This window comes from Sapajus apella, unplaced genomic scaffold, assembly GCF_009761245.1.
Source record: "Sapajus apella isolate SASKATOON/1434 unplaced genomic scaffold, GSC_monkey_1.0 scaffold45, whole genome shotgun sequence".
In the NCBI taxonomy this organism is placed as follows: Eukaryota; Metazoa; Chordata; class Mammalia; order Primates; family Cebidae; genus Sapajus; species Sapajus apella.
The window spans coordinates 14,819,371-14,845,410 of NW_022436985.1; the positions used below are offsets into that span (position 1 = coordinate 14,819,371).

General features: G+C 42.7%; 1 protein-coding gene and 1 pseudogene across 5 annotated transcripts in view; one reads left to right on the forward strand and one right to left on the reverse strand.

Moving 5' to 3' along the window:
• Positions 1-738: 738 nt before the first annotated feature.
• Positions 739-26,040, forward strand: part of LIN54 (lin-54 DREAM MuvB core complex component) — an 89,908-nt gene continuing 64,606 nt past the window's right edge. For 2 of the 5 annotated variants that reach the window (XM_032239742.1, XM_032239746.1), the window contains exon 1: positions 2,836-3,181. The gene's annotated coding sequence lies outside the window, so the exon portion shown is untranslated. Of the gene's footprint in view, positions 888-2,835; positions 3,182-26,040 lie in introns of those variants that run through there. The other 3 variants (XM_032239745.1, XM_032239748.1, XM_032239747.1) reach the window with 3 other exon arrangements.
• Positions 12,828-13,390, reverse strand: LOC116524461 (annotated as a pseudogene).

Sequence of the window (26,040 nt, forward strand, 5' to 3'; positions counted from 1 at the left end):
TTCCGTTAGCAAACTATAACTGTACCACACCATCTTACATTTACACTCTTGTATTTTCTATTGTTTCATATATGTAGTTCTTGTCTCACACACAGCAGTTAATAATAATCTCTCAGAATAATCTCTTTTTTTCAGAATAATCTCAGTGTCTGTTCATCCAACTTCGTATTTGGATATCATATAAATCGCGGGAAAAAATAAAAGGTGATTAAATACAAATAATTTTGACTGTGTTAGTCTTAGCTGTGTGTTGTAAGAAAAGCAAAAGGTCTCTATCGAAATAAGTTTAACTGTCAATGATCTCCCTGAGGCTTTTTAGCGACCCTTGCAAAATTAGTGCCTAAAAAACACAGTGACTTGACATTTGTGACTACTGGTCACCTCCTCACTCAAGGACATCGAAGAGCAGGATACGCTGGAAATCGCACCTACCGTCCAGTCTCTAACAAGGAAAGCTAGACGAAGGGACGGCCTCTCCCACCCGCAGCGCGATGCGGGTCCTCCCCCCACCAGCCTCAGTCCGGTGGAACATTCCGTGCGATCGCTTTGACCGGGCGCCACTCGGAGTCACGTGGAGCCGCAGCGCCCAGGCGGAGCCTGGCGGAATGACGCGCGCTCAGGTTGCCAAGGGGCGGGGCGAGGCGCCGCGGAAGAGGCGGAGCGAAGGAAGCCGGCCGTGGGGCGGGGTGCGGAGCTCAGGGGCGGGCAGAGAGGGGCGCGCGGGCGGGGGAGGGCCCGGCGTATTATGGGATGCGGCGGTGGAATGGCGCTGGGCGCGTGATTTTGAACAAACCCTGGTCTGTGTCTCGGAGGCGCCGCCGCCGCCGCGGCTGCTGGGAGCCCAGGGAGCGCCGCGCGACCAGGAGGCGGCGGCGCCGCCGGCTTTGGTGAGTGTCAGCCCCTGGGATGGGGTCTTCTGGGCGGGCGGGCGGGAAGGGGGAACCGGCCCCCGCTGCCAGTGGTTGCGCGGGCGGAGAGCGCTGGACCGCTCCCTCCGGGATCCCCGGCCGGTGGGCCTCGGCAGGGAGCGGGAACCCTCAGGCGGGGTCCGCCGCGCCTCTTCCCTGGGCCGCGGGGGGCGGAGGATCCTCTGGACTCGGCCTCTTCCCGCCGGCTCCCGGGAGGGTGGCTGTCACTCGGCAGGGCCAGCGCTCGGCCGGCTGCCTGCTCCGCAGTCTGGAGGAAGGGCTCCCGCGGCTGTTGACACGCACGCTGCGCGACCCAAGAAGCCGGCCGTGGCGGCCCCGGGTTTCTGGGAACCGGTTTTGCTGCTGTGTCATTTTGTGCCAGTCCCTTCTCTCCCTGCTGTCCGCCACCGCGTTCTTCCTACGCCCCTTTGTACGGGCTCTCGTTCGTGCGTGTCCGTTTTCCTCGCGAAGCCCACCAGCCAAATGTCATAATGTTCCCGATGTGCACGGGGGAAGGGAGCGGGCCGGGACTTAGCTTGGCCAACAACGGTAAACAACCAAGCAGAGTGCGGATGGACGGGGCAGTCAGTGGGGTAATAAAGTTTAAAGATGAAGATATTGAGAACACTTTACACGCTCAGCATCTGGCAGTCTGCATATAAAAACAGCCATTGGGGTGGGTGGTAGACTGCCTTTGCTAAAGGCTGAATCTACCCACTTTTATATGGAGTTGTCATTGAACCAAGGTAGGGAAATGAAATGACTTTTTCAACTTCAACCTTATTCTTCTTACACTAACTTGTATAGTAGAGTGGCCCTGTTCGCAACCTTGAAATTAATTTTGCCCATTTTAGATATATCTTTTAGAGCTTATGTTGCAGTTGAATGATAAAGAATTCAGCTTTTGAATGGTTAACGCTTTCTGAAATGGCAGCCAGTTTCCTTTTTTAAAAAAATACTGGTCTTATTAGAAGTCTTGCAGCTTATAATTTGTTATTTTTTAGATGATTAAGAATTAACTTGTATTCTCTTTTGTTTACTTGCTCAGCTGACTGATGACAAGAGCTGGGCTGGTAACTCTTACCTACCTAGTAACTCTAGGGTCGTCTTGTTCTGAAGCAAGCTGTTTATTTTCACTGTATTGAACAAATATATCAGCAGCAGTTTTTTTTTTTTTTTTAATTTGATTACTTAGATTCTAAAAACATTTGGCAAAGAATTTTAACTTCGAGTTATATTTTCAATATTTTAGAAATTGATCATTCATTAATGTTTCTACAATTAGTTAAGTACATTTTAAATCTAGGTGCGCTTTGACGTCTTAAACAGATGACAGATTGGAAGTCACAGTGTTCATGGACAGAAATGACCAGATAAAATTGTTGGAGAAGAATATAGCTCAGAACTTTATTTGTAAAAATTAGGTGTTTTGATCACCTCATCTGCATGAGGATTACTGTCTGTAATTGACAAAGGTGTCAAAGGTCAAACATGCATATGGAAATAGCTCATCCTGTCAAAGTAGTTCTGTGGGTGGGGTAAAATGTCAAAGTTGGTGAATAACATCAAGGGTCTTCACAATAATGTTTTTAGTGCCTGGGATAGCCACAGTGAATGAAGCGCATTCCACCATTTCTTTCAAGTTCCTGCTCTGAAAATGAAAGAGTTTGGGTTCTTTATTGTCCTTGTGCCACCTTCTGCATGGCTTTTGCTCTTCCAAACAAAAATATGCCGGACCTGGGACCCCGCAGGTGGCGCGACTTCCTTTGGCGTCCCCAACTGGGGGTGAAAGGTCTCGGCGTAGCCCGTGTGCACTTGCACGGCCCGTGTGCATTTGAAGGTTGGCGGGGCGGCGGGAGGCTTCCCCGGATATGTGGGTGTGCGCCTCCCGCGAGGGGCGGGTGGGGAGGGGAGGAGGAGGAAGGGGGAGGTTACTGGTGGCGGCGGCGGCGGCGGCGGCCCGGGCTCCGGCTGTCGGGGAAGCTGCTGAGCTGTGATGGTGATGACGAGGTGAAAATGGCGGATCTTTCGAAATACAATCCCGGCCCCTGACATACCAGAGGCGGCGGCGACGGCGACGTCGCCACCCCGACTCCCTCCTCGGCTCCCGGGTACCCTGGAGCGCTCCAGTTTGGACAAACTGAGAAAGGAAGCGGCTGACCAGAGCTATCCTGCACGGGCAAAACAAGCCCTGCCGGGGCTCGGGATTGCCCAGGACCTTCTGGAGCCCCCACCACGGAGCCCGAGGGAGGAGAAAGCGGCAGCCGCTGGAGGTAGAGGAGGAGGGTGTACCCGAGGGCTTCTCTGTATGGAGATCTCTTTATTTGCGGGGATGGGGTTGGGTGGGGAAAGAATTGCGCGGTGGATCAAGGAATGACTTGTCCGGAGTGCGAAGAATCAGTAGCCTCGTCATGACATCAACATTATTCTTTGAGTGTTAAGAGGGCTCCAGTTTGCTCTTATACCTAAGGCTGCTGCTGAGGCCTAGAGGATCCGCTAGCACTTATCCTGATTACCTGATAGAATTTTTCAAACATCCACTCAGGCGGGTGTTGCTTTGATGGTGTTCAGCAGCTCTTGCGGTTGTATGTTTTTTGAAGGAGGCAGAGCGTTGGCATTTTATTCTGCATTTAAGATCTGTGTTTTAGATCCTAGTCTGTAACTTGCTGGGGTGTGGATAGTCACATCTTAAAGAATAGGAACCAGCTTTATAAGAATTAGAAAAAAAAAATTAATGCCCTGTTATCCATAGAGTAACTAACCTCTTTGCTTCTGTCATTTGGCAAATAATAACTGAGATACTGTCAGTCATATTTTATTCCCATGCTTTCCAGGGAAGCTCTTCCCTGTATTCCCCCCCCCCCAATCTAGTTCATGAATTCAGAGTAAAGTTATGAAAAATTTTGTGGTAGATTTTATATTGCAAGTGAAATACTGCTCTAGGAGCTCTCTTTTGGTCCTGAGTTTTTACCTTCATTGTTAAGAAGGAGAGTTGTGGTAGTGTGATGCAAGCATTTGTTGTGAGTACATTAAGTTGGTAAAGATAAATTGAGACCTCTGTTATTTCTAAATGCTGGAGTGGTTAGCCTCGCCCTTTGTTTAGAGACCTGGATTGATTGACTCTATAATAGTCACTGTTTTATTAGGTTATCTAAAGACCCATGTATGTTTTAGGTTATGCTGAAAGGAGCCTGTCTCCTTGCACACAACAGTGTTACAGAAAGTTACATGTGATCAAGTTTTTAGGCTGGGCAAAAAAATGTTAATACATTAATTTGGGGCCTATGCTTTTCCCCTAGCTTTTGTCGGATCAATGACATTGACTGTGTGTTACTGAACAGAGAGATTAATATTTGAGAAATGGCCATGAGTAATGTTTATGATTAGCCCTAAATTTCCTTATTCAAATTGTCTGCAAAGAATATATGTGATATTATTTCCTTATTCAAATTGTCTACAAAGAGTATTTGTGAGCACACTTCACCACAGTGTATCATATGATATCACAAATTTTGTAGTGTACTTAGAGGGGAAATATTTTGTGTGAATGAGTCTGTATAGTTTGAATATTTGGCTTAAACTTACTAGAAGAATAAGAGACCCAAAAATTTTTTTGGGAGAAATACCTGAGAGGTACTTTGAAGGTTTAGTTATTGATGATGATAATGATTATTTTTTAAAAATAATTTTTCTGCTATATTATTCGGTAGATATTTGGTTTTGTCTTTTTAAAATTACAGCTTTTATGTTGCAGTTATTTGATCCATGCCTTGTAGCTGCTGACTTAGTAGTAAGACTAAGAATTTTTTTTTTTTTTTTTTTTTTGAGACGAAGTCTCCCTTTGTTGCCAGGGTGGAGTGCGGTGGCACAATCTCGGCTTACTGCAACCTCTGCCTCCCAGGTTTAAGCGATTCTCCTGCCTCAACCTCCTGAGTAGCTGGAACTACAGGCGAGTGCCACCATGACTGGCTAATTCTTGTATTTTTAGTAGAGACGGGGTTTCACTATGTTCACCAGGATGATTTTGATCTCTTGACCTCTTGATCTGCTCGCCTTGGCCTTCCAAAGTGCTGGGATTACAGGCGTTAGCTGGGCATGGTGGCTCATGCCTGTAATCCCAGCACTTTGGGAGGCTGAGGCAGGTGGATCACGAGATCAAGAGTTCAAGACCAGCTGGCCAAGAAGGTGAAACCCTGTCTCTACTAAAAATACAAAAAAAAATTAGCCAGGTGTGGTGGTGGACACCTGTAATTCCAGCTACTCGGGAGGCTGAGGCAGAGAATTGCTTGAACCTGGGAGGCAGAGGTGCAGTGAGCCAAGATCACCCCACTGCACGCCAGCCTGAATGACAGAGGAGATTCTATCTCACAACAAAAAAAAAAAAAAAAAAAAAAAAAAGAAAAGAAATTAACATAGGGAGATTAAAAAGCTTTTTTCATTGGCTTTCTTTTAATCACAGAGGGCTATTGTCTCTTTGTAATTCTTTGTGATTATCTTTAAAGACCAGTTTTCAGATTGTCAAAGTTAGAACAATTGTCTATTAGTAATCAAAAGTGTGTTAGAAAGAAATGAAGCAAGAATTATACCACCAGAGATAGCCCAATGTTCATTTTTTGGAGGAAGAGCATTATAGATTTTCACTACTTTTCCAAACATTATTATTGGATGTCTATTATATGTCATGTAGTATGCTAGGGATAGTAGATAAAATAACCTCAATATCTTTGCCTCAGGAAACTTTCGGTTTAAGAATCACTGGGGGTGAATTGGAAGAATTGATTTAGTGGGGAGTTACAGAGGCCAGGCAAGGTGGCTCACATCTGTAATCCCAGCACTTTGAGAGGCCGAGGTGGTCAAGAGATCGAGACCATCCTGGCCAACATGGTGAAACCTCGTCTCTACTAAAAATACAAAAAAAAAAAAAAAAAAAAATTAGTTGGGCTTGGTAGGGCGCGCCTGTAGTCCCAGCTACTCTGGAGGCTGAGGCAGAAGAATTACTTGAACCCAGGAGGCGGAGGTTGCAGTGAGCCCAGATCGCGCCATTGCACTCCAGCCTGGTGACAGAGTGAGACTCCGTCTCAAAAAAAAAAAAAGAGTTACAGAAAATGTAACTTAGTGTAGGAGAATGACAGCCTCAGAGATATACTTCACAGGATAAATCCTGTACATGTAGCTGTTATGTAGGATGCATTGTAGGTGAGAGGAGATGGAGGTAAAAAATACTTTAGTAGGCTTCAGCGTTTGGAGGTTTAGATGCGATTGGTTACAGGAGGATAGAGCCAATGGTGAAGGTGAAATCTGCATGATATATGACAGATTAATAATTCTCTGGAAAGAGAGATGTCAACGACCATACAATTTTAAGCCCTGGTGTATGATATAATTTTTTTTTTTAAATGAGGTAGAGTCTCACTCTGTCACCCAGTTTAGGGTGTAGTAGATCTCAGCTCACTACACCTCTGCCCCGCAGGCTCAAGAGATCCTTCCACCTCAACCTCATAAGTAGCTGGGACCACAGGCATGGGCCACCACGCTCAGCTAATTTTTTGTTTTGTTTTTGGTTTTTTTTTTTTTTAGACAGAGTCTCACTCTGTCACCCAGGCCGGAGTGCAGTGGTGTGATCTTGGCTCACTGCAGCCTCTGCCTCTCGGGTTCAAGCAGTTCTCTGCCTCAGCCTTCCAAGTAGCTGGGATTACAGGCTCCCGCCACCACGCCTGGCTAATTTTTCTATTATGGGTTTCATCATCTTGGCCACGCTGGTCTCGAACTGCTGACCTCATGATCCACCCGCCTGGGCCTCCCAAAGTGTTGGGATTACAGGCATGAGCCACCACGCCCGGCAGTTTTTTGTATTTTTGTTAGAGACAGGTTTTCACCATGTTGGCAAGGCTGATCTCGAACTCCTGAGCTCAGGTGATCTACCTGCCTCATCCTCCCAAAGTGCTAGGATTATAGGCATTAGCCACCACACCTAGCCATTTGGTAGACTATTGAACGCCATAAAACAATAGAGAAATCAGAAGGAGAAGCTAATTTAGGTAAATAGGAAAACAACTTTTGAGTTACAACATACCTCATAACTATCTTCACAGTAACCCTGTAAGTAAACTGAAGCTCAGAGATGTTATTATTGACTAGGATTACATGATAAGAAACTAGGAGAGCCATAATTTTGAAACAGATCTTTCCTGATTTGAATCTCCACATTTTGTATTTTTAGTAGAGAGGGGATTTCATCATGTTGGCCAGGCTGGTCTCGAACTCCTGACCTCAGGCGATCTGCCCAAAGTACTGGGATTACAGATGTGAGCCATCATGCCTGGTCCATTTCATTTTATTAAGTTGTTGATTCACACCCTTTGAAATACGTTGTCAAATTCATGTAATTATCATGTAGCAAAGACTTTATGGAAAGTAAGTTACAAAATTGAGGAAGCTCACCTAGATAGAATGGAGTAGTGCAGCAGATACTTCATAATACATTTAAGTATGAGTGGTAGAACCTTAAATTTAAATATTATATACTTGAACATATACTTTAAAGGTATGTGACTAATTTGGAATTCGCCTTTTTTTTTCCAGCTTTTATTTTAGATTTAAGGGGTACTTGTGCAGCTTTGTTACCTGGGTATATTGCATGATGCTGAGGTTTGGAGTATGAATGGTCCTGTCACCGAGCATTGAACGTGGTACCCCATAGTTAGTTTTCTTTTTTCTTTTTGAAATGGAGCCTTGCTCTGTCACCCAGGCTGCAGTGCAGTGGCGTGATCTTGGCTCACTGCAACCTCTGCCTCCTGGGTTCAAGCAATTCTCCTGCCTCAGGCTACTGAGTAGCTGGTACTACAGGTGCGTACCACCATGCCCGACTAACTTTTTTTTCTTTCTTTTTTTTTTTTTTTTTTTTTTTAGCAGAGATGGGGTTTTGCTGTGTTAGCCAGGATGGTCTTGATCTCCTGCCTTGGCCTCTCAAAGTGCCGGGATTACAGGAGTGAGCCACCGTGCCCGGCCAATAGTTTTTCAATCCTTGACCCTTTCCCACCCCCTAGTAGCCCCCAGTTTCCATTGTTGCCATCTTTATGTTCATGGATACCCAATGTTTAGCTCCCACTTACGTGAGAATATGCAGTAGTTTTCTGTTTCTGCGTGTTCATTTGCTTAGGATAATGGCCTCCAGCTGCATCCATGTTGCTGCAAAGGACAGTTTCTTTCTTTATTATGGCTACATAGTATTCCATAGTATATATGTACCACATTTTCCTTATCCAGTCACCATTGATGGGCACCCAGCTTGATTCCATGTCTTTGCTATTGTGGATAGTGTTGTGATGACCATGTGTGTCCATGTGTCTTTCTGGCAGACAGATTTGTTTTCTTTTAGATATATGCCCAGTAATGTGATTGATGGGTCAAATGGTAGTTCTGTTTTAAATTCTTTGAGAAATCACCAAGCTACTTTCTACAGTGGCTAAACTAATTTACATTTCACCAACAATGTATAAATGTTCCCATGGCCTCGCCACTATCCGTTTTTTGACTCCCCCCCCCCCCAGAGATGGAGTCTCATTCTGTCCCCGGGCTGGAGTGCAGTGGCATGATCTTGGCTCACTGCAACCTTTGCCTCCTGGACTGAAGTGCTTCTCCTGCCTCAGCTTCCTGAGTAGCAGGGATTGCAGGTGCGCACCACCAGTCCCGGTTAACTTTTGTAGAGTCGGCTTTCACCAAGTTGGGCAGGCTGTTCTCAAACTCTTAGCCTTAAGTGACCCACCTGCCTTAGCCGTCCAAAGTGCTGGGATTACAGGTATGAGCCACTGTGCCTGCTCCCTGTTTTTTGACTTTTTAATAATAGCGATAGCCGGGTGTGGTGGCTCACGCTTGTAATCCCAGCACTTTGGGAGGCTGAGGCGGGCTGATCACCTGAGGTCAGCAGTTTGAGACCAAGCTGGCCAACATGGTGAAACCCCGTCTCTATTAAAAATAAAAAATTAAAGTTAAAAAAAAATAGTGATTTACAATTCCCTTTTAAAGGAAAAATAAATTGTGAATCCCCAATATTGACCTAACTTATTAAAATATTTACTTTCTAAGATAGATATAAATATAAAACCAAGTTTATATCAAAAGTAAATTTATGGGCCAGACACGGTGGCTCATGCCTGTAATCCCAGCACTTTGGGTGGCCAAGATGGGCAGATCACCTGAGGTCAGGAGTTTCGAGACCAGCCTGGCCAACGTGGTGGTGTGTACCTGTAATCCCAGCTACTTGGGAGGCTGAGGCAGAAGAATTACTTCAACCTGGGAGGCAGAAGTTGCAATGAGCTGAGAACGCACCACTGCACTTCAGCCTGGGCAGCAGAGCCAGACTCTATCTCAAAAACAAACAAACAAAAGTAAATTTATAAATCTAATATAAACAAAACTGTAAAACCAATTTAAAAAATTAAACTTAGGGTGATGAATGATGTTGTTTTGCTGAAACAATCTTTGGGTCAGGTGCAGTGGCTCACTCCTGTAATTCTAGCACTTTGGGATGCCAAAGTGAGAGGGTAGCTTGAGTCTGTGAGTTCAAGACCAGCCTGGGCAACATAGCCAGACCTTGTCTCTACAAAAAAATACAAAGAAAATTTGCCAGAGTGTGATGGCTTATGTCCGTTCTATAGTCCCAGCTACTTGGGAGGCTGAGGTGGAGGGAATCACTTGAGCCCAGGAGTCCAAGACAGCAGTGAGCCGTAATCTTGGCACTGCACTCTACCTGATGACAGAGCAAGACACTTTCTCAAAACAAAACAAAAAATCTCTTTCCATAGTGAATATACTAGGATCTGCCTTAGCACAGATGTGCAGTTTTCTTTTTTTTTTTTTTTGAGAGGGAGTCTCACTCTGTCACTCAGACTAGAGTACGGTGGTGCAATCTTGGCTCACTATAACCTCCGCCTCCCAGGTTCAAGCAATTCTCCTGCCTCAGCCTCCCAAGTAGCTGGGACTATAGGCACTCGCCACTATGCCCAGCTAATTTTTTTTTTTTTTTGTATTTTTAGTAGAGATGGGGTTTCACTATGTTGGCCAGGCTGGTCTTGAACTCCTGACCTTGCAATCCGCTTCCCTTGGCCTCCCAAAGTGCTGGGATTACAGGTATGAGCCACTGTGCCTGGCCTGTTTTCTACATACTCTATAACCTATGAGGACTCAATTTCTACACCACTCTTCTATATTTGAATTCTGCACAGCGTTCCTTCTTACATCTCAGGTTAAGTGGTTTGGCTTTTATTTGGCATAAATATGTCGTTTATCTTATAAGTCCCTTTTGTGCTTTTTTCTTTAGCTCATCTGAATTCTTGTACCATTGATTTTGGATGTGATGTGGTTATTTAGATGATCCAGAATATACTTCATAAAAATACTATTGAAATGAAAATACAAAGCTTTCTTTTTAAAAAAAAATTTAGACCGGGTGCAATGGCTCACATGTGTAATTCCAGCACTCTGTGAGGCCAAGGTAGGTGGATGGCTTGAGCTCAGGAGTTTGAGACCAGCCTGGGCAACATGGCAAGACCCTGTCTCTAGAAAAACTAGAAAAAGTAGCCAGTCATGGTGGCACACACCTGTAGTCCCAGCTATTCAAGAGACTGAGGTGGGAGGATCATTTTGCCCCAGGTGGAGGTTGCTGTGAGCTAAGATTGTGCCACTGCACTTCAGCCTGGGTGACAGAATGAGACTCCGTCTCAAAAAAAAATTATTTTTTATCCTTCAGCACTGCCTTGGAAAAAGAAAAAAGAAAAAAATTATTTTTTAATTTGGTTTTTCATGGAACACTTTACAAATTTGTGTGTCATCCTTGTGCAGGGGCCATACCAGTCTTCTGTGTGAAATATAAACCTTTCAAACTTCATCAGAACTCATGGCTTATAGTCCACTGCTCCCAATTTGAGAAATGTAGTTCTGTAACTGTTTTTTTTAGTTTGTTGATGTTTGATTTTAGAAATAAAAGCTAAGGCAGGGTGAGTTCGCTCACGCCTGTAATCCAGCACTTTGGGAGGCTGAGGTGGGCAGATCACCTGAGGTCAGGAGTGATGACCAACATGGAGAAACCCCATCTCTACTAAAAATATAAAATTAGCTGGCATGGTGCCACATGCCTGTAATCCCAGCTACTCAGGAGGCTGAGGCAGGAGAATCACTTGAACCCGGGAGGTGAAGGTTGTGGTGAGCCGTGTTTGCAGCATTGCACTCCAGCCTGGGCAAGAAGAGTGAAACTCCATCTCAAAAAAATAATAAAATAAGAAGCTAAAATCTGGCCAGACGAGGTGCCCCTAATCCCCGCACTTTGGGAGACCAAGCTGGGTGGATCATTTGAGGTCAGGTGTTCAAGACCAGCCTGGCCAACATGGTGAAACTTTATGTCTACTAAAAATACAAGAAAGCAGCCAGACATGGTGGCACACACCTATAATCCCGGCTACTCAGAAGGCTGAGGCGGAAGAATCACTTGAACTTGGGAGACAGAGGTTGCAGTGAGTGGAGATCACACTGCTGCACTCCAGCCGGTTGACAGAGGGAGACTCCATCTCAAAAAAAGAAAGAAAAGCTAAAATCTAAGTGTATAGTTCACTAGTTAATACTGGAAGTAAGCTCTAGGTACAAAAAGTACAGTTGACCCTTGAACAACATGGGGATTAGGGACACCAACCCCAAGCAGTCATATCCGCATCCACATCCACATATAACTTTTGAATCCCGAAAAACTTAACTGCTAATAGCCTATTGTTGACCAGAAGCCTTACTGATAACATAGTTGATTAACATGTATTTTGTATGTTACATTTATTACAGATCATATTCTTGCAATAAAGTGGCCTAGACAAAACAAAATGTGATTATGAAAACCATAAGGAAGAGAAAATACAGTTTCTGTTCACCATGTTGGCCAGGCTGGTCTTGAACTCCTGACCTCAAGTGATCCGCCTGCTTGCACCTCCCAAAGTGCTGGGATTGCAGGCATGAGCCACTGTGCCTGACCATTTTCTTGACTTTTAAAGACAAACCTCTTCCTAAAATTATCAAACCATCCTTTGCTTACATTAAATTCTCCAACTTTAATCCTTCACCTTCTTTTTGCTTTAAGTTGTCATATAATGACTTCTTTTTCTCAAATCATTAGTCTATAAGTATGCATTTCTTGTAGCTATCCTCCACCACCCACATAAAGTCTGCGTTTTCTTTTTTCTTTTCTTTTTTTTATTTTTGAGACAGAGTCTCTCATTCTGCCACCCAGGCTGGAGTACAGTGGTGCGATCTCAGCTCACTGTAGCCTCTGCCTCCCAGGTTCAAGCTGTTCTCCCACCTCTGCCTCCCAGGTAGCTGGGACCACCACACATGGCTAATTTTTGTATTTTTTGGTAGAGATGGGGTTTCGCCATATTGGCCAGGCTGGTCTTGAACTGCTGACCTCAAGTGATCCACCTGCCTCGGTCTCCCAAAGTGCTGGGATTATAAACATGAGCCACCGCACCTGGCCAAATGCTGCATTTTCAATATTAGACAAAAAAGTATTTTGCTAAAAGTGCAAGGTTTTTGTATCTGCTGATGTAACTGCAGTGATAGCTTAATAATTTTCTCTTTCTTTCTTTTCTTTCTCTTTTCCCTATTTCTTTCTTTCTTTCTTTCTTCTTTCTTTCTTTCTTTCTCTCTCTCTCTCTCTTTCTTTCTTTTCTTTCTTTCTTTCTTTCTTCCTTTCCTTTCCTTTCTTTCTTCCTTTCCCTTCCCTTCCTCCCTCCCTCCCTCCCTCCCTCCCTTCCTCCTTCCCTCCTTCCTTCCTTCCTTCCTTCCTTCCTTCCTTCCTTCCTTCCTTCCCTTCTTTCCTTCCTTCCTTCCTTTTCTTTTCTCTTTTCTTTTCTTTTCTTTTCTTTCTTCTCCAAGTTGAACAAAGTTTATTCTTAAATGTACAACAGCTCCAAGACAGCACTTAATTCCGGTTATAGGTGGCAAAAGATGTTATGGCAGGAAATACAGATGTTTAAATAAGGATGAAATAAAGGGTCACCATCTCCTCAGGGTCAAGGAACAGCTTACTTTTTGCCAGATTTCCTAATTCCACCTGTGGCCAGGGGCCCCTTCCCCATGGCCTTTGTTTTCAGCTCCTCAAGTTTTTTCTGCTCTTCTTTTTGTTTCTGCTTGAAAGCCTTATCTTCCTTCTCCCTCTCTCTGGCCTACTTCTTGGGCTGTTTCAGGGGCTTCTTCTTGCCACCTTCACGGCTGGACATGGCGCCTGCCACCCCTTCCCCCCAATTTTTTTTATGATGGTCTTTACGCTGGATTCATTTATCTTGAAATGTTGGGCAACTGCAGTTGTAGACCTCAATCTATAGTACTTATCAAGCAATTAAACTTTTACTTGTAATGTCATACTTTTCTCTGTTTCTTGGGAGCACTTACAGTGTCATTAATGGCACTTCTTATGGGTCTCCTCGTGTTATTCAAGTTTTACAGTGTTGCGCTCAACACAATGAAAAATATGGAAGTTCACTTTTTACTGCAATACACAATTTACTGCAGGGAGGAACTGCTCATGTGAAGACAGACAATTAGTGGCAACACTTGAGCTCACCACAGTAACAACAGGAGGTGGCTACAAAATTATTACAGTAGTATAATATGTACTACAGTTACTTTTTTGTGGTTTTGATTTAATAGTGCATCTTTGTTTATATTTCTCTCCACTGCAAATGATACCATGTGTTTGTGGGGGTAAGTTTTGATAAATTTTATTTTTTTATATTTTATATATTTTATGGTAGTAAATTATAAAACACATCAATGTCTACATTTGTTTTATGCATTCATGACATACCAAACTTTTTCTTAAATTTTTTTGATGCTCCTAGTAGTGACATGATTCATTGGCAAGCTTTTTCAAATTGCCACAAATTTCCAAAAAATTTTCAATATATTTATTGAAAAAAAAAATACGTGTAAGTGGACCCTGTTGTTCTAAGGTCAACTAAACATTCAGTTTCTTTTTTTCTGAGAGGGAATCTTGCACTGTCGCCCAGGCTGGAGTGCAATGGCATTATCTTGGCTCACTGTAACCTCTGCCTCTCGGGTTCAAGTAGCTGCCTCAGCCTCCCAAGTAGCTGAGATTACAGACACCTGCCACCATGCCTAGCTAATTTTTTGTATTTTTAGTAGAGACAGGTTTCACCATGTTGGCTAGGCTGGTCTCAAACTCCTGACCTCAGGTAATTCGCCCTCCTTGGCCTCCCAGAGTGCTGGGATTACAGTATTTTTTATTTTGTATTGACTTCACTTCTGTTTCATTGTCACCATCCTAAATCATTTAGCTATATCTTGAACTAATTACTAGAATAGCCTTCCAACTGTTCTCCCTGCCTCCAGGCAATAAAATTTTCAGATGAGGTTAATCCTCCCAAAGTACAACTGTGATCATGTTAGTCATCTATTTATTTCTGAGCTCTTTGAGGACAAGGTCTTTGATTAATTACCCATAATGTCCTCCTCAAAGTTAGGAAGAAAGAAGTATTTTATTAATTAAATGACTGATAAAAATTATAAGCCAGTTAAAAACTAAGAGAACAGGTGGGGCGCGGTGGCTTACGCCTGTAATGCCAGCACTTTGGGAGGCTGAGCCAGGTGGATCACCTGAGGTTGGGAGTTTGAGACCAGCCTGACCAACATGGAGAAACCCTGTTTCTACAAAAAACAAAAACAAAAAAAACTAAGAGAATCTTATAGATTTAAAGATGGAACGTAATTGCAGAGGATATTGGTTAAATGCTAAATCTGAGTATTTAAAAACTTATTTGAAAGTAGTTTCTCACCTTGTTAGTGTACCTTATGGCGATATGGGTTTATTTTATTTAAAGTGTTGTGAAGTATCATAGCATTATATAAACCCATCCTACTCAAATTGACAAAAGTTATTTTCAAAATCCAATGTAAATAATTCTAGAGTTTAGGTGACACACCTCTATGATTACTTTATTCATTGTTCAGATTTATACAGAGTAAATGCCAGCTCTGTTATAGGCACAGGGGATGGGGGTTTAGTAGTGATGAAGACAAACAAGTTCCTGTCTTTGTGTGGCTTTGCATTTTAAAGAAGTTGGGGAGGGACAATAAAATTATAAACAAATAAACAAGATACTTCTGATTGTGGCGGATGCTATGATGGAAATACCAGGGTAATGAGATAGAGTGCCTGGGCCAGTGAAGATTAGGATGGCCTCCCAGCACTTCGGAAGACCAAGGTAGACGGATCATGAAGTCAAGAGTTCAAGACTAGCCTGGCCAACATGGTGAAACCCCATCTCTACTAAAAATGCAAAAATTAGCCAAGTATGTTGGCTTGTAGACCCAGGTATTCGGGAGGCTGAGGCATGAGGATTGCTTGAATCTGGGTGGCAGAGGTTGCTGTGAGCCAAGATCTGCCACTGCATTCCAGCCTGGGTGACAGAGTGAGACTCCATCTCAAAAAAAAAAAAAAAAAAAGAAAAAAATTTGAAGCATAGGGGAATGCATTGTATGTTCTAAATTATTTCTCTACCATACCTTCACAGGTAACCTCTCCTGCAAGTGAGGCAAAAGCTTCTCAGCTTTCTTGGCCTGTGAAGAGCCTCTCTTTTCTTGGAGTGGTCCTCAACACAGGGATGATGAGGTTGCATGTGCTAGTACATGGCTTCCATTCCTAAGAGATAAAATAGCATGATGGGTCATATAACTAGATGGCCCAATGCTTTCCTGCCATGCCCAGTCCTTTTGAGACTTTCTTTTAGCATAGGCCATTATGCCCTGCATGTGACCCTGATTGAAACAGATGAGACTGGGCACAGTGGCTCACACCTGTAATCCCAGCACTTTGGGAGGCTGAGGCGGGCAGATCACAAGGTCAGGAGATTGAGACCAGCCTGGCTAACACGGTGAAACCCCATCTCTCCTAAAATTACAAAAAATTAGCCAGGCGTGGTAGCATATACCTGTAGTCCTAGCTACTTGGAAGGCTGAGGCAGAAGAATTGCTTGAACCCGGGAAGTGAAGGTTGCAGTGAACTGAGGTCACACCATTGCATTCCAGCCTGGGCAACAGAGTAAGACTCCATCTCAAAAAAAAAAAAAAAGAAACAGATAAGGATGTGCAGTCAAAAGATAGTCATCTATATTCTGTGCTGTGGTTTAAGAGCTGTCTTGGCTCTGGAATAGTCTCTATTACATAGACTGTGAACAAACCAATTGGACCTTTTTACAAAATAAAATTTTTTTAAAATTTAAATTAAATTGTTTTCCCTCCAGAAGCAAGATCTCGCTCAGTCGTTCAGGCCGGAGTGCAGTGGCGCTATTATAACTCACTGCAGCTTCAAACTTGTGGGACTCAGTAGCTAGGACTTTAGGCATGCCCCACCATACCTGGCTCATTTTTAAAAATTATTTTTCATAGAGATGAGGATCTTACCATGTTGTGCCCAGGCTGGTCTCCAACTCCTGGACTCAATAAGTTCTCTTGCCTCAGCCTCCCAGAGTGTTGGGATTACAGGCGTGAGCCACTGAACCTGGCCCAGACCTTTTATTGTTAGAAGTCTGGACTTTGCTCCCAGTTCAAAGGGAGATTCCCATTCCTGTAATTCCCAGTCTGTTTTAACAGGACAGATAAACTTGTATGTTCTTCTGATAACAGAATTTCAAAATATATGAAGCAAAAATGTGCAGAAGAGGAGACATAGACAAATTCACCATCATATTTGAGGATTCTAACACCCTAAAAATTTTAAGGATATCAAAGATCTGAATAACACTATCAACCAGCTTTTGCTAATGGACATAAATAGAATACTGCCCTCAGTGACTATTAAAAAAAAAAATGTTCTTGGCCAGGCGTGGTGGCTCATGCCTGTAATCCCAGTGCCTTGGGAGGCCAAGGCAGATGGATTGCTCAGGAGTTGGAGACCAATGTGGCCAATGTGGTGAAACCCCGTCTCTACTAAAAATACAAAAAAATTAACCAGGTGTGGTGGCGTGCACTTGTAATTCCATCTACTTGGGAGGCTGAGGCAGAGGAACTGCTTGAACAAGGGGGTTGGAAGTTGCCATGAGCCCAGATTGCACCACTGTACTTCAGCCTGGGCAACAGAGTGAGACTCCATCTCAAAAAAAAAAAAAAAGTTCTTTTCAAGTGCACAAGGAATATTTGCCAAGAGAGACCAGATACTGAGTCCAAAAATAAATCTCTTAATATGAAATGATGGAAATATTGTTATCTAACAATACTGTAGTTAGTAATCAATAATAATAAGATAACTAGAAAATATAGAAATACTTGGGAATTAAATAGCACACTTCTTTATTATCTGTGTGTCAAAGATTAAATCACAAGCAGTGTTAGAAAACATTTGAAGTGAATGATAACAAAAACATCGAAGTTAATGGAATACATCTAAAGCAGCTTTGGGGAAAACTTCATATTAAAGGCTTACTGTAAAAAAGAAGGCAGTTTTAAAATCAATCAATCATCTAAACCAGGAGTTGACAGACTTTTTCTGTGAAGGTCCAGGTAGCAAATATTTGAGGTTTATTAAGTCATATAAGTCTGTCACACATTCCCTCCAGCCCCAACCATTTAAAAATGTAAAAACCAGACTGGGCACAGTGGCTCACGCCTGTAATCCCAACACTTTGAGAGGCTAAGGTGGGTGGATCACTTGAGATCAGGAGTTTGAGACCAGCCTGACCAACATGGTGAAACCCCATCCTACTAAAAATACAAAAGTAGCCAGCATGGTGGTGTGTGCCTCTAGTCCCAGCTATTTGGGATTAGGGCTGCCTGAATCGGAAGTCAGAGATTGCAGTGAGCCACGGTTACGCCACTGCACACCAGCCTGGGCGACAGAGCAAGGATTCATCTCAAAAAAAAAAAAAAAAAAAAAAAAGTAAAAACGATTCTTAGCTGGGAAGCAATACATAAAGATCATGGGCATGATTTAGTAGTTTGACGAATCCTGATCTGTACTTCCATCTTAAGATTCTAGAAAAAGAAGCATGAATCAAACAGAAGGAAAGAAGTAATGATAATAGTCAATTAAATAAAAAATGGGCCAGGCACAGTGGTGCATACCTTAGAGGCCAAGCTGGGTAGATCACTTGAGTTCAGGAATTTGAGACCAGCCTAGGCAACATGGTGAAACCTTATTTCTTCTTCTTCTTTTTTTTTTTTTAATTATTTTTTTTTAATTTTTATTTTTTGAGATGGAGTTTCACTCTTGTTACCCAGGCTGGAGTGCAATGGCGCAATCTCGGCTCACTGCAACCTCCGCCTCCCGGGTTCAGGCAATTCTCCTGCCCCAGCCTCCTGAGTCGCTGGGATTACAGGCACGTGCCACCATGCCCAGCTAATTTTTTGTATTTTTAGTAGAGACGGGGTTTCACTATGTTGACCAGGATGGTCTCGATCTCTTGACCTTGTGATCCACCTGCCGCGGCCTCCCACAGTGCTGGGATTACAGGCTTGAGCCACCGCGCCCGGCCTTGAAACCTTATTTCTTCTTCTTTTTTTTGTTTTTGAGATGGAGTCTTGCTCTGTCACCCAGGCTGGAGTGCAGTGGTGCGATCTCGGCTCACTGCAGCCTCTGTCTCCCAGTTTCAAGCTATTCTGCCTCAGCCTCCTGAGTAGCTGGGATTACAGGTGGGCACCACCATGCCTGGCTAATTTTTGTATTTTTTTAGTAGAGACTGAGTTTCACCAGTGAAACCTTCTTTCTACAAAACAAAAGCCGGGGATTGTGGTGCATGTCTATAGTCCCACCTACTTTTAGAGCTAAAGCAGGAGGATTGCTTGAGCCTGAGAATTCAAAGATTCGGTGAGCCGTGTTGACGCCACTGTGGTGTGATCATAGCACGCTGTAGCTTCCAAGTCCTGGGCCCAAGGGAGTGTGAGCTAGAACTACAGGCAGGCCCTACCACGCCTGGCTAATTTTTATCTTTATTTTGTTGAAATGGGGTCTTGATATGTTGTTCAGACTGGTCTCAAACCCATGGCCACAAGTGAGCCATCTTAACCTCTCAAAGTGCTGAGATTAAAGGTGAGAGCCAGCATGCCTGGTCCAAAAATGGTTCTTTGAAAAGGTCAATAAAATTGATCAATCTCTAGCTACTCAAGAATAAAAGGAGAGAAGATAATTTACCACTATGAGGAGTGAAGAGAGGACATTTCTACAGATCCTACAGACATTAAAGTAGTATTACATGTAACTTTATGCTAATACATTTGGCAGCTTAGAGGAAATAGACAAATTCCTTCAGAGACAAAAACAATCAAATATCACAGGTTACTTGGGAAGAAAGATAATCTGAATAACCCTACATCTACTAAAGAAAGTGAATTTATAGTTAAAAAACCTTCCCACAAGGAAGCTTTATATCTAGATGGCTTTACTGGTGAATTTTGGCAAATATTTAAGGAAGAAATAGAAACAATTCTGTGCAAACTTTTCCTGAAAAATAAGAACAGAATCCAATTCATTTTATTAGGCTATTATTACCTCTAGGCAGACACTGAAAAGAAAACTCCAGATCAATATCCCTCATGAATATAGACAAAAATGCTTAACAAAATATTAGCAAAATATAATTTAGCGGCTGGGTGCAGTAGCTCACACCTGTAATCCCAGCACTTTGGGAGGCCTAGGCAGGTGGATCACGAAGTCAGGAGATCGAGACCATCCTGGCTACACCCAATCTCTACTAAAAATACAAAAAATTAGCCAGGTATGGTAGCATACACCTTAGTCCTAGCTACTCAGGAGGCTGAGGCAGGAGAATTGCTTAAACCTGGGAGGTGGATGTTGCAATGAGCCGAGGTCACACACTCCAACCTAAGCGACAGAGCAAGGCTCTGTCTCAAAAAAAAAAAAAAAGATTATTAACTGTGGCATCTTTTTTTTTTAATTTAATTTTTAAAATTTTAATTTAGCAATATATGCAAATTATAAGACGTCATGATCAAGTGGGGTTTGAATCAAGAATGCAAAATTTTGTAATAAAAAATTAATTTACGGTCTATTTACAGACTAAAAAAAGAAAAGCCATATGATTCTCTCACTAGTTGCAGAAAAAGCATATGAAAGAATTAAACATCCTTTTATAATTTTTTTTTTTTTGAAAAGGAGTCTTGCTTTGCTGCCAGGCGCCAGGCTAGCGTGCAGTGACACAGTGTTGGCTCACTGCAGCCTCTGCCTCTTGGGTTCAAGCAATTCTTCTGACTCAGACTCCTGAGTAGCTGGGACTACAGGCGCACGCCACCACACCCAGCTAATTTTTTTGTATTTTTTAGTAGAGACGGGGTTTCACCATGTTGGCCAGGTTGGTCTCAATCTCTTGACCTCGTGATCCGCCTGCCTCGGCTTCCCAAAGTGCTGGGATTACAGGCATGAGCCACCACGCCCGGCCCTTTTAATTGTTTTTTTTTAAAAAACTCATCAAATTGGGAAAGAGGTAAACATTCTCAACCTGGTAAAGAAAATCTGTGGAAAACCTATAGCTAACAGATAAGATGAGGAACAGGGCAAGGGTATCTGCTGTCACCGTTTTTAGTCAACATTTTACAGGAGATCCTAGCAAGTGTAGTAAGGGAAAAGAAATATAAGACATGCAGATTGGAAAGGAAGAAATGCAGATGTTACAGACAACATTGATTGTATTTGTAGAAAATCTTAAGGAGTCTGTATCGAAAAGCTTTCAGAATTAATAAGTGGGTTTAGGCCAGGCGCGGTGATTCACGCCTGTAATTCCAGCACTTTGGGAGTCCGAGGTGGGCGGATCACTTGAGGTCAGGTGTTCAAGACTGACCTGGCCAACTTGGTGAAACCCTGTCTTTTTTTTTTTAAAGTGGGTTTAGCTAGGTTGTAGAATATATGAACAATATACAAAAATCAGTTTTATTTATACATACTCATAAACAATTGGAAAATGGAAAAATGCCATTTATAACAACATAAAAAACAGGAAATACTTAAGGATAAATTTAACAAAATATGTATAAGACCTATACTAAGATAAATAAGATATAGTTATTTGGGAGACAATTCTCCATGGGTCATTTTTAATTTATTTTTATTTTTGTTTTTTCTTTTGCACCCAACATGGGGCATGAACCTTTTTTTCTTTCTTGAGAGACAGGCTTTCACTGTGTTGCCCAGGCTGGAGTACAGTGGTGCACCACAGCCTTGAACTTCTGGCATCAAGAGATCCATCTCAACTTCCTGAATAGCCGGGACTACAGGTGCACCCGCTGCACCTGGCTTCTCCATGGGTCCTTGCATTTCTGTACCTTTTGACAGTGAGGTAGTGACAGCCCTTTGTTTTTAAATGATCTTTTCAAGGATGTCTCTATAGCAAACAGCATAGGATGATGTAGTGTCTCCCTTTGTAGCAAAGGGCAGATTTTGCTTATTGTCCAGTATAATAAAGAGATTATCTCCCTCTGGGCAAAGAGCAGGTTTGCTTTAGCCTGCTGTGATGCAAACCTGCATATGTAGCATCTACCTGGACCCCGCCCCCCCCATGTCTTCCCTGTGGGACTTGGAGGATATGGAGAAACTGATAACACATGACGCTCATGTTCCTTGCTGTATTGTGAGTCAAAAGTCCTTTTGTTTCTGATGCAGGACTGCTGTGTCTTCTGCCAGTATCCATGGAACAGTACTAGGCTACTTTATTAGCTTTCAGAGAGTAGGAAGTAAGTCTCAGACCCCTCACAGTTCTTGATAGTTTCAGCCATGGGGATGGGGTGCTGACAGAGGCACGGCATTCTCAAAGAGGAAGAATGAGGGCCTCTTGGGCTAGGTTAGGAGATAGGAACATTCTCTCTGGCATCTGGTAGTGAATGGTCTCACCCATGTGGTAGTCAAGGGCAGTGGGGATGGGGAGAATAAAAGTCCTCTACTGTTCTACCCATTAATGAATAATTTAGAGGCTTAGGTGAGATGTAGGATTGAAACATGCCACCTGAATGGTGCTTTGGTTGTTGTACACTCTCAACTTCATGGCCCTGCTCTGCTGAAAGGCAGTGTGACTAAAGCTGCTGAGTTAAGGAGCCCTCAAAGCAGAACATAGAGTGTCCACAATGAGAATATAGAGCTTTAGGTGGATGGAAAACCTTAGAAGTTTGGTTGAGCTGCAAGGGTTAATGCTTGAAAGTGAAAGTAAATGCAAGTTTTGTTTATTGCTGTAGAGCCACAGTCTCCCTCTGTGGCCTGACCTCTCCCTCCACCTACTCTTTAATTTCAGGTGCTTTAAAGAGAAAGATTGGTTGGGTTGATGTCTGTGTGTCCTTAAGGAGGACCAAAGGCCATACCCATATGTGTCTAAATATTCTGGAAGAACTTCAAGGAGAGGAAGGAGTCAAAGTTTTATAGTTCTGTTGGATATAGGAACTAAGTCATCATTCAGTGCGGGTGGAATATCCAGATTCAACTCTAGGGGTTTGGGGAAGAAAGCCAGTGTGATATTGTGAGTGGAGCCCTTTGTTGTATATTGTTGTTGTGATTGTCATTGTTGATGTATATTTGATGTTGATTTTTTTTTTTTTTGAGGCAGAGTCTTGCTCTGTTGCCCAGGCTGTAGTGCAGTAGTGTGATCTCGGCTCACTGCAACTTCCGCCTCCTGGGTTCAAGCAGCTCCCTGCCTCAGTCTTCTGAGTAGCTGAGATTATAGGCACACACCACCATGCCTGGCTAATTTTCTATTTTTAGTAGAGACCGGGTTTCACCATCTTGGCCAGGCTGGTCTTAAACTCCTGATCTCGTGATCCACCCACCTCGGCCTCCCAAAGTGCTGGGATTATAGGTGTGAGCTACTGCGCCCAGCCCTGATGTTGATATTTTTACACGCTTGTACTGTGAATGTCCATAAGTGCCAGAGGGGATTCTTTGATCTGGAAGAGCCACACAAAGAAGTGCTAGTAGTTTGGGGTCCCCAAACCCTAGTGATTCCTTTAAGATGTTATAAATGACTGGTAACTTTGCAGTATATGTGATGAATTCATCCCATTCATTAACCCAGTATTTTTAAAAGGAAAAAAAATGACAGAGACTTTAACAGGAATTTATCAAAGGAAGATGTATAGATAGACAATATGCACGTGAAAAGATACTGAAGTCAGCTGGGCGCAGTGGCTCATGCCTGTAATCCAGCATTTTGGGAGGCTGAGGTGGGTGGATTGCTTGAGGACAGGAGTTCAAGACCAGCCTGGCAAACATAGTGAAACCCTGTCTCACTAAAAAAAAAAAAAATTAGCTGGACATGGTGGTGGGCGCCTGTAATCCCAGCTCCTAGGGAGACTGAGGCAGGAGAATTGCTCGAACCAGGGAGGCGAAGGTTGCAATGAGCCGAGATTAAGCCACTACACTCCAGCCTGGGCAACAAAGCAAAACCCTGTCTCAAAAAAAAAAGAGGCTCAAGTAATTAATCATCTGGGAATTGCAAATTTAAAACACAGTGATTGATTAGCAATAGCCTCAAAATAAAAAAACACACACAATGAGATACCACTTCACATACACTAGAATGCTAGAGTTAAAAAGACCAAAAAAGACTGGCCTTACCAATTTTTGGTGAGGCCATGGAGCAGCTGGAACTCTCAAACTTTGCTGGTGGGTGTATAAAACGGTTCAATTAAGTTGGGAAATAATTTAGCAGTTTCATGCAAAATTAAACTTACCATGTGATTCACCTAGAAGAAATTGTTGGATCTCCTTCTAGGTATGTACTCAAAAGAAATGAAAAACATATTTTCAGAAAAAAACCTTGAGCCTAAATGTTTATAGCAGTTTATAGCAGAATTATTCATCATAGTTCCAAACTGGAAACAGTCCAAGTGTCCATTAACAAAGGAATGCATACAGAAATTGTGGTTGATTTATACAATGGAATATTACTCAGCAGTAAAAAGGAATAGAGCTACTAATAAGTAAAATGATAAAGATAAATCTCAAAAGTATGCTGAGAGAAAAACTCATATAATTGCTTTATGTCATGAATACATAATATTTGATTTATATGAAGTTCTGGAATAAGCAAAAAGACAAAACTAATCTTTAGTGACAGAACAGACCCACTTCTCAAAGAAGACATTTATATGGCCAATAAACATGAAAAAAAGCTCAAATCATTGATATCAGAGAAATGCAAATCAAAACCACAATGAGATACCATCTCACACGAGTCAGAATGGTGATTATTAAAAAATCAGGAAACAATAGATGCTGGTGAGATTGTGGAGAAATAGGAATGCATTTACACTGTTGGTGGGAATATAAATTAGTTCAACTATTTTGGAAGACAGTATGGTGATTCTTCCAGGATCTAGAGCCAGAAATACCATTTGACTCAGCAATCCCATTACTGGATATATACCCTAAGGAATATACATTGTCCTGTAGAGACACATGCACAAGTATGTTTATTGTATCACTGTTTACAATAGCAAAGACATGAAACCAACCCAAATGCCCATTAATGATAGACTGGGTAAGGAAAATGTGGTACGTATATACCGTGGAATACTATGCAGCCATAAAAGCAAATGAGATCATGTCCTTTGCAGGGACATAAATGAAGCTGGAAACCATCATCCTCAGCAAACTAACACAGTAACAGAAAAGCAAACACCATATGTTGTCACTCATAAGTGGGAGTTGAACAATGAGAACACATGGACACAGAGAAGGGAACAACACACACTATGGCCTGTTGGAGGGTAGGAGTTGGGAGAGAACCAGAGAGGATGGATCACTAGGTGCAGCAAACCACCATGGCACATGTATACCCATGTAACAATCCTGCATGTTCTTACAAAGAAAAAACAACCCTGTACGTTCTGTACATGTATTCCTCCCCCACTTTTTTTTGGAAAAGTAGACATTTTTTCCCTGTTTTTAAACACCAGTGGTAAAATTTAAGGCAACATAATTTTGGTTTTAAGATTAACTGTGACGTCTTTAAAAAAATTTTTTTTTGAGACAGATTCTCACTGTGTTGCTCAGGCTGACCTCAGGTGACCCACCCACCTTGATCTCCCAAAGTGCTGGGATTACAGGCATGAGCCACTGTGCCCAGCCAAGATTATTAACTGTGGCATCTTAAAAACCATTCAGTAGCTATGTGACCTTAGGCAAATTAACTTTTCTAAATGGCTTCATCTATAAAACAGAGATAATGATGATTCCCATCTCTGAGTTGTTGTGAGGATAAATTATGTCATCACTAGGGCCGGGCGCGGTGGCTCACGCCTGTAATCCCAGCACTTTGGGAGGCCGAGGCGGGTGGATCACGAGGTCAAGAGATCGAGACCATCCTGGTCAACATGGTGAAACCCCGTCTCTACTAAAAATACAAAAAATTAGCTGGGCATGGTGGCACGTGCCTGTAATCCCAGCTACTCAGGAGGCTGAGGCAGGAGAATTGCCTGAACCCAGGAGGCGGAGGTTGCGGTGAGCCGAGATCGCGCCATTGCACTCCAGCCTGGGCAACAAGAGCGAAACTCCGTCTCAAAAAAAAAAAAAAAAAAATTATGTCATCACTGTTGTATAGTAATCACTCAATAACAATGGTTTATTTTGGCAGTAGTGGTATTCGATAATGCTAATAGTCAAAATTTGCCACTTACGTGTTACTATTAATTTTGAATGGGTGGTATATTTTTATATTTTAAAAAAAGGGGAAGAGAAGAAAGTTGCTGATTAGGTTCCTATGGATCTTTGATATTCTCTAGACAATAGAATTGATTCTTTTGTTGGAAGTTCTGCAGACCTTTGGCTAAAAGTACCACAGCTCGAAGTTTTTCATAATCTGCTTTATGATTATTACTTTTTTTCTTTATGGTGACTGGCTGTACATCTCTTAAATGGTTTCCTTTTTGATACTTCAAATGGCTGAGGATGGCTGAGTGTGGTGGCTCACGCCTGTTACCCCAACAGTTTGGGAGGCCGCGGCGGGCCTGATCACCTGAGGTCAGGAGTTCCAGACCAGCCTGGCCAACATGGCAAAACCCTGTCTCTACTGAAAATACAAAAATTAGCTGGACATGGTAGTGGTTGCCTGTAATTCCAGCTACTCAGGAAGCTGAGGTTGGAGAA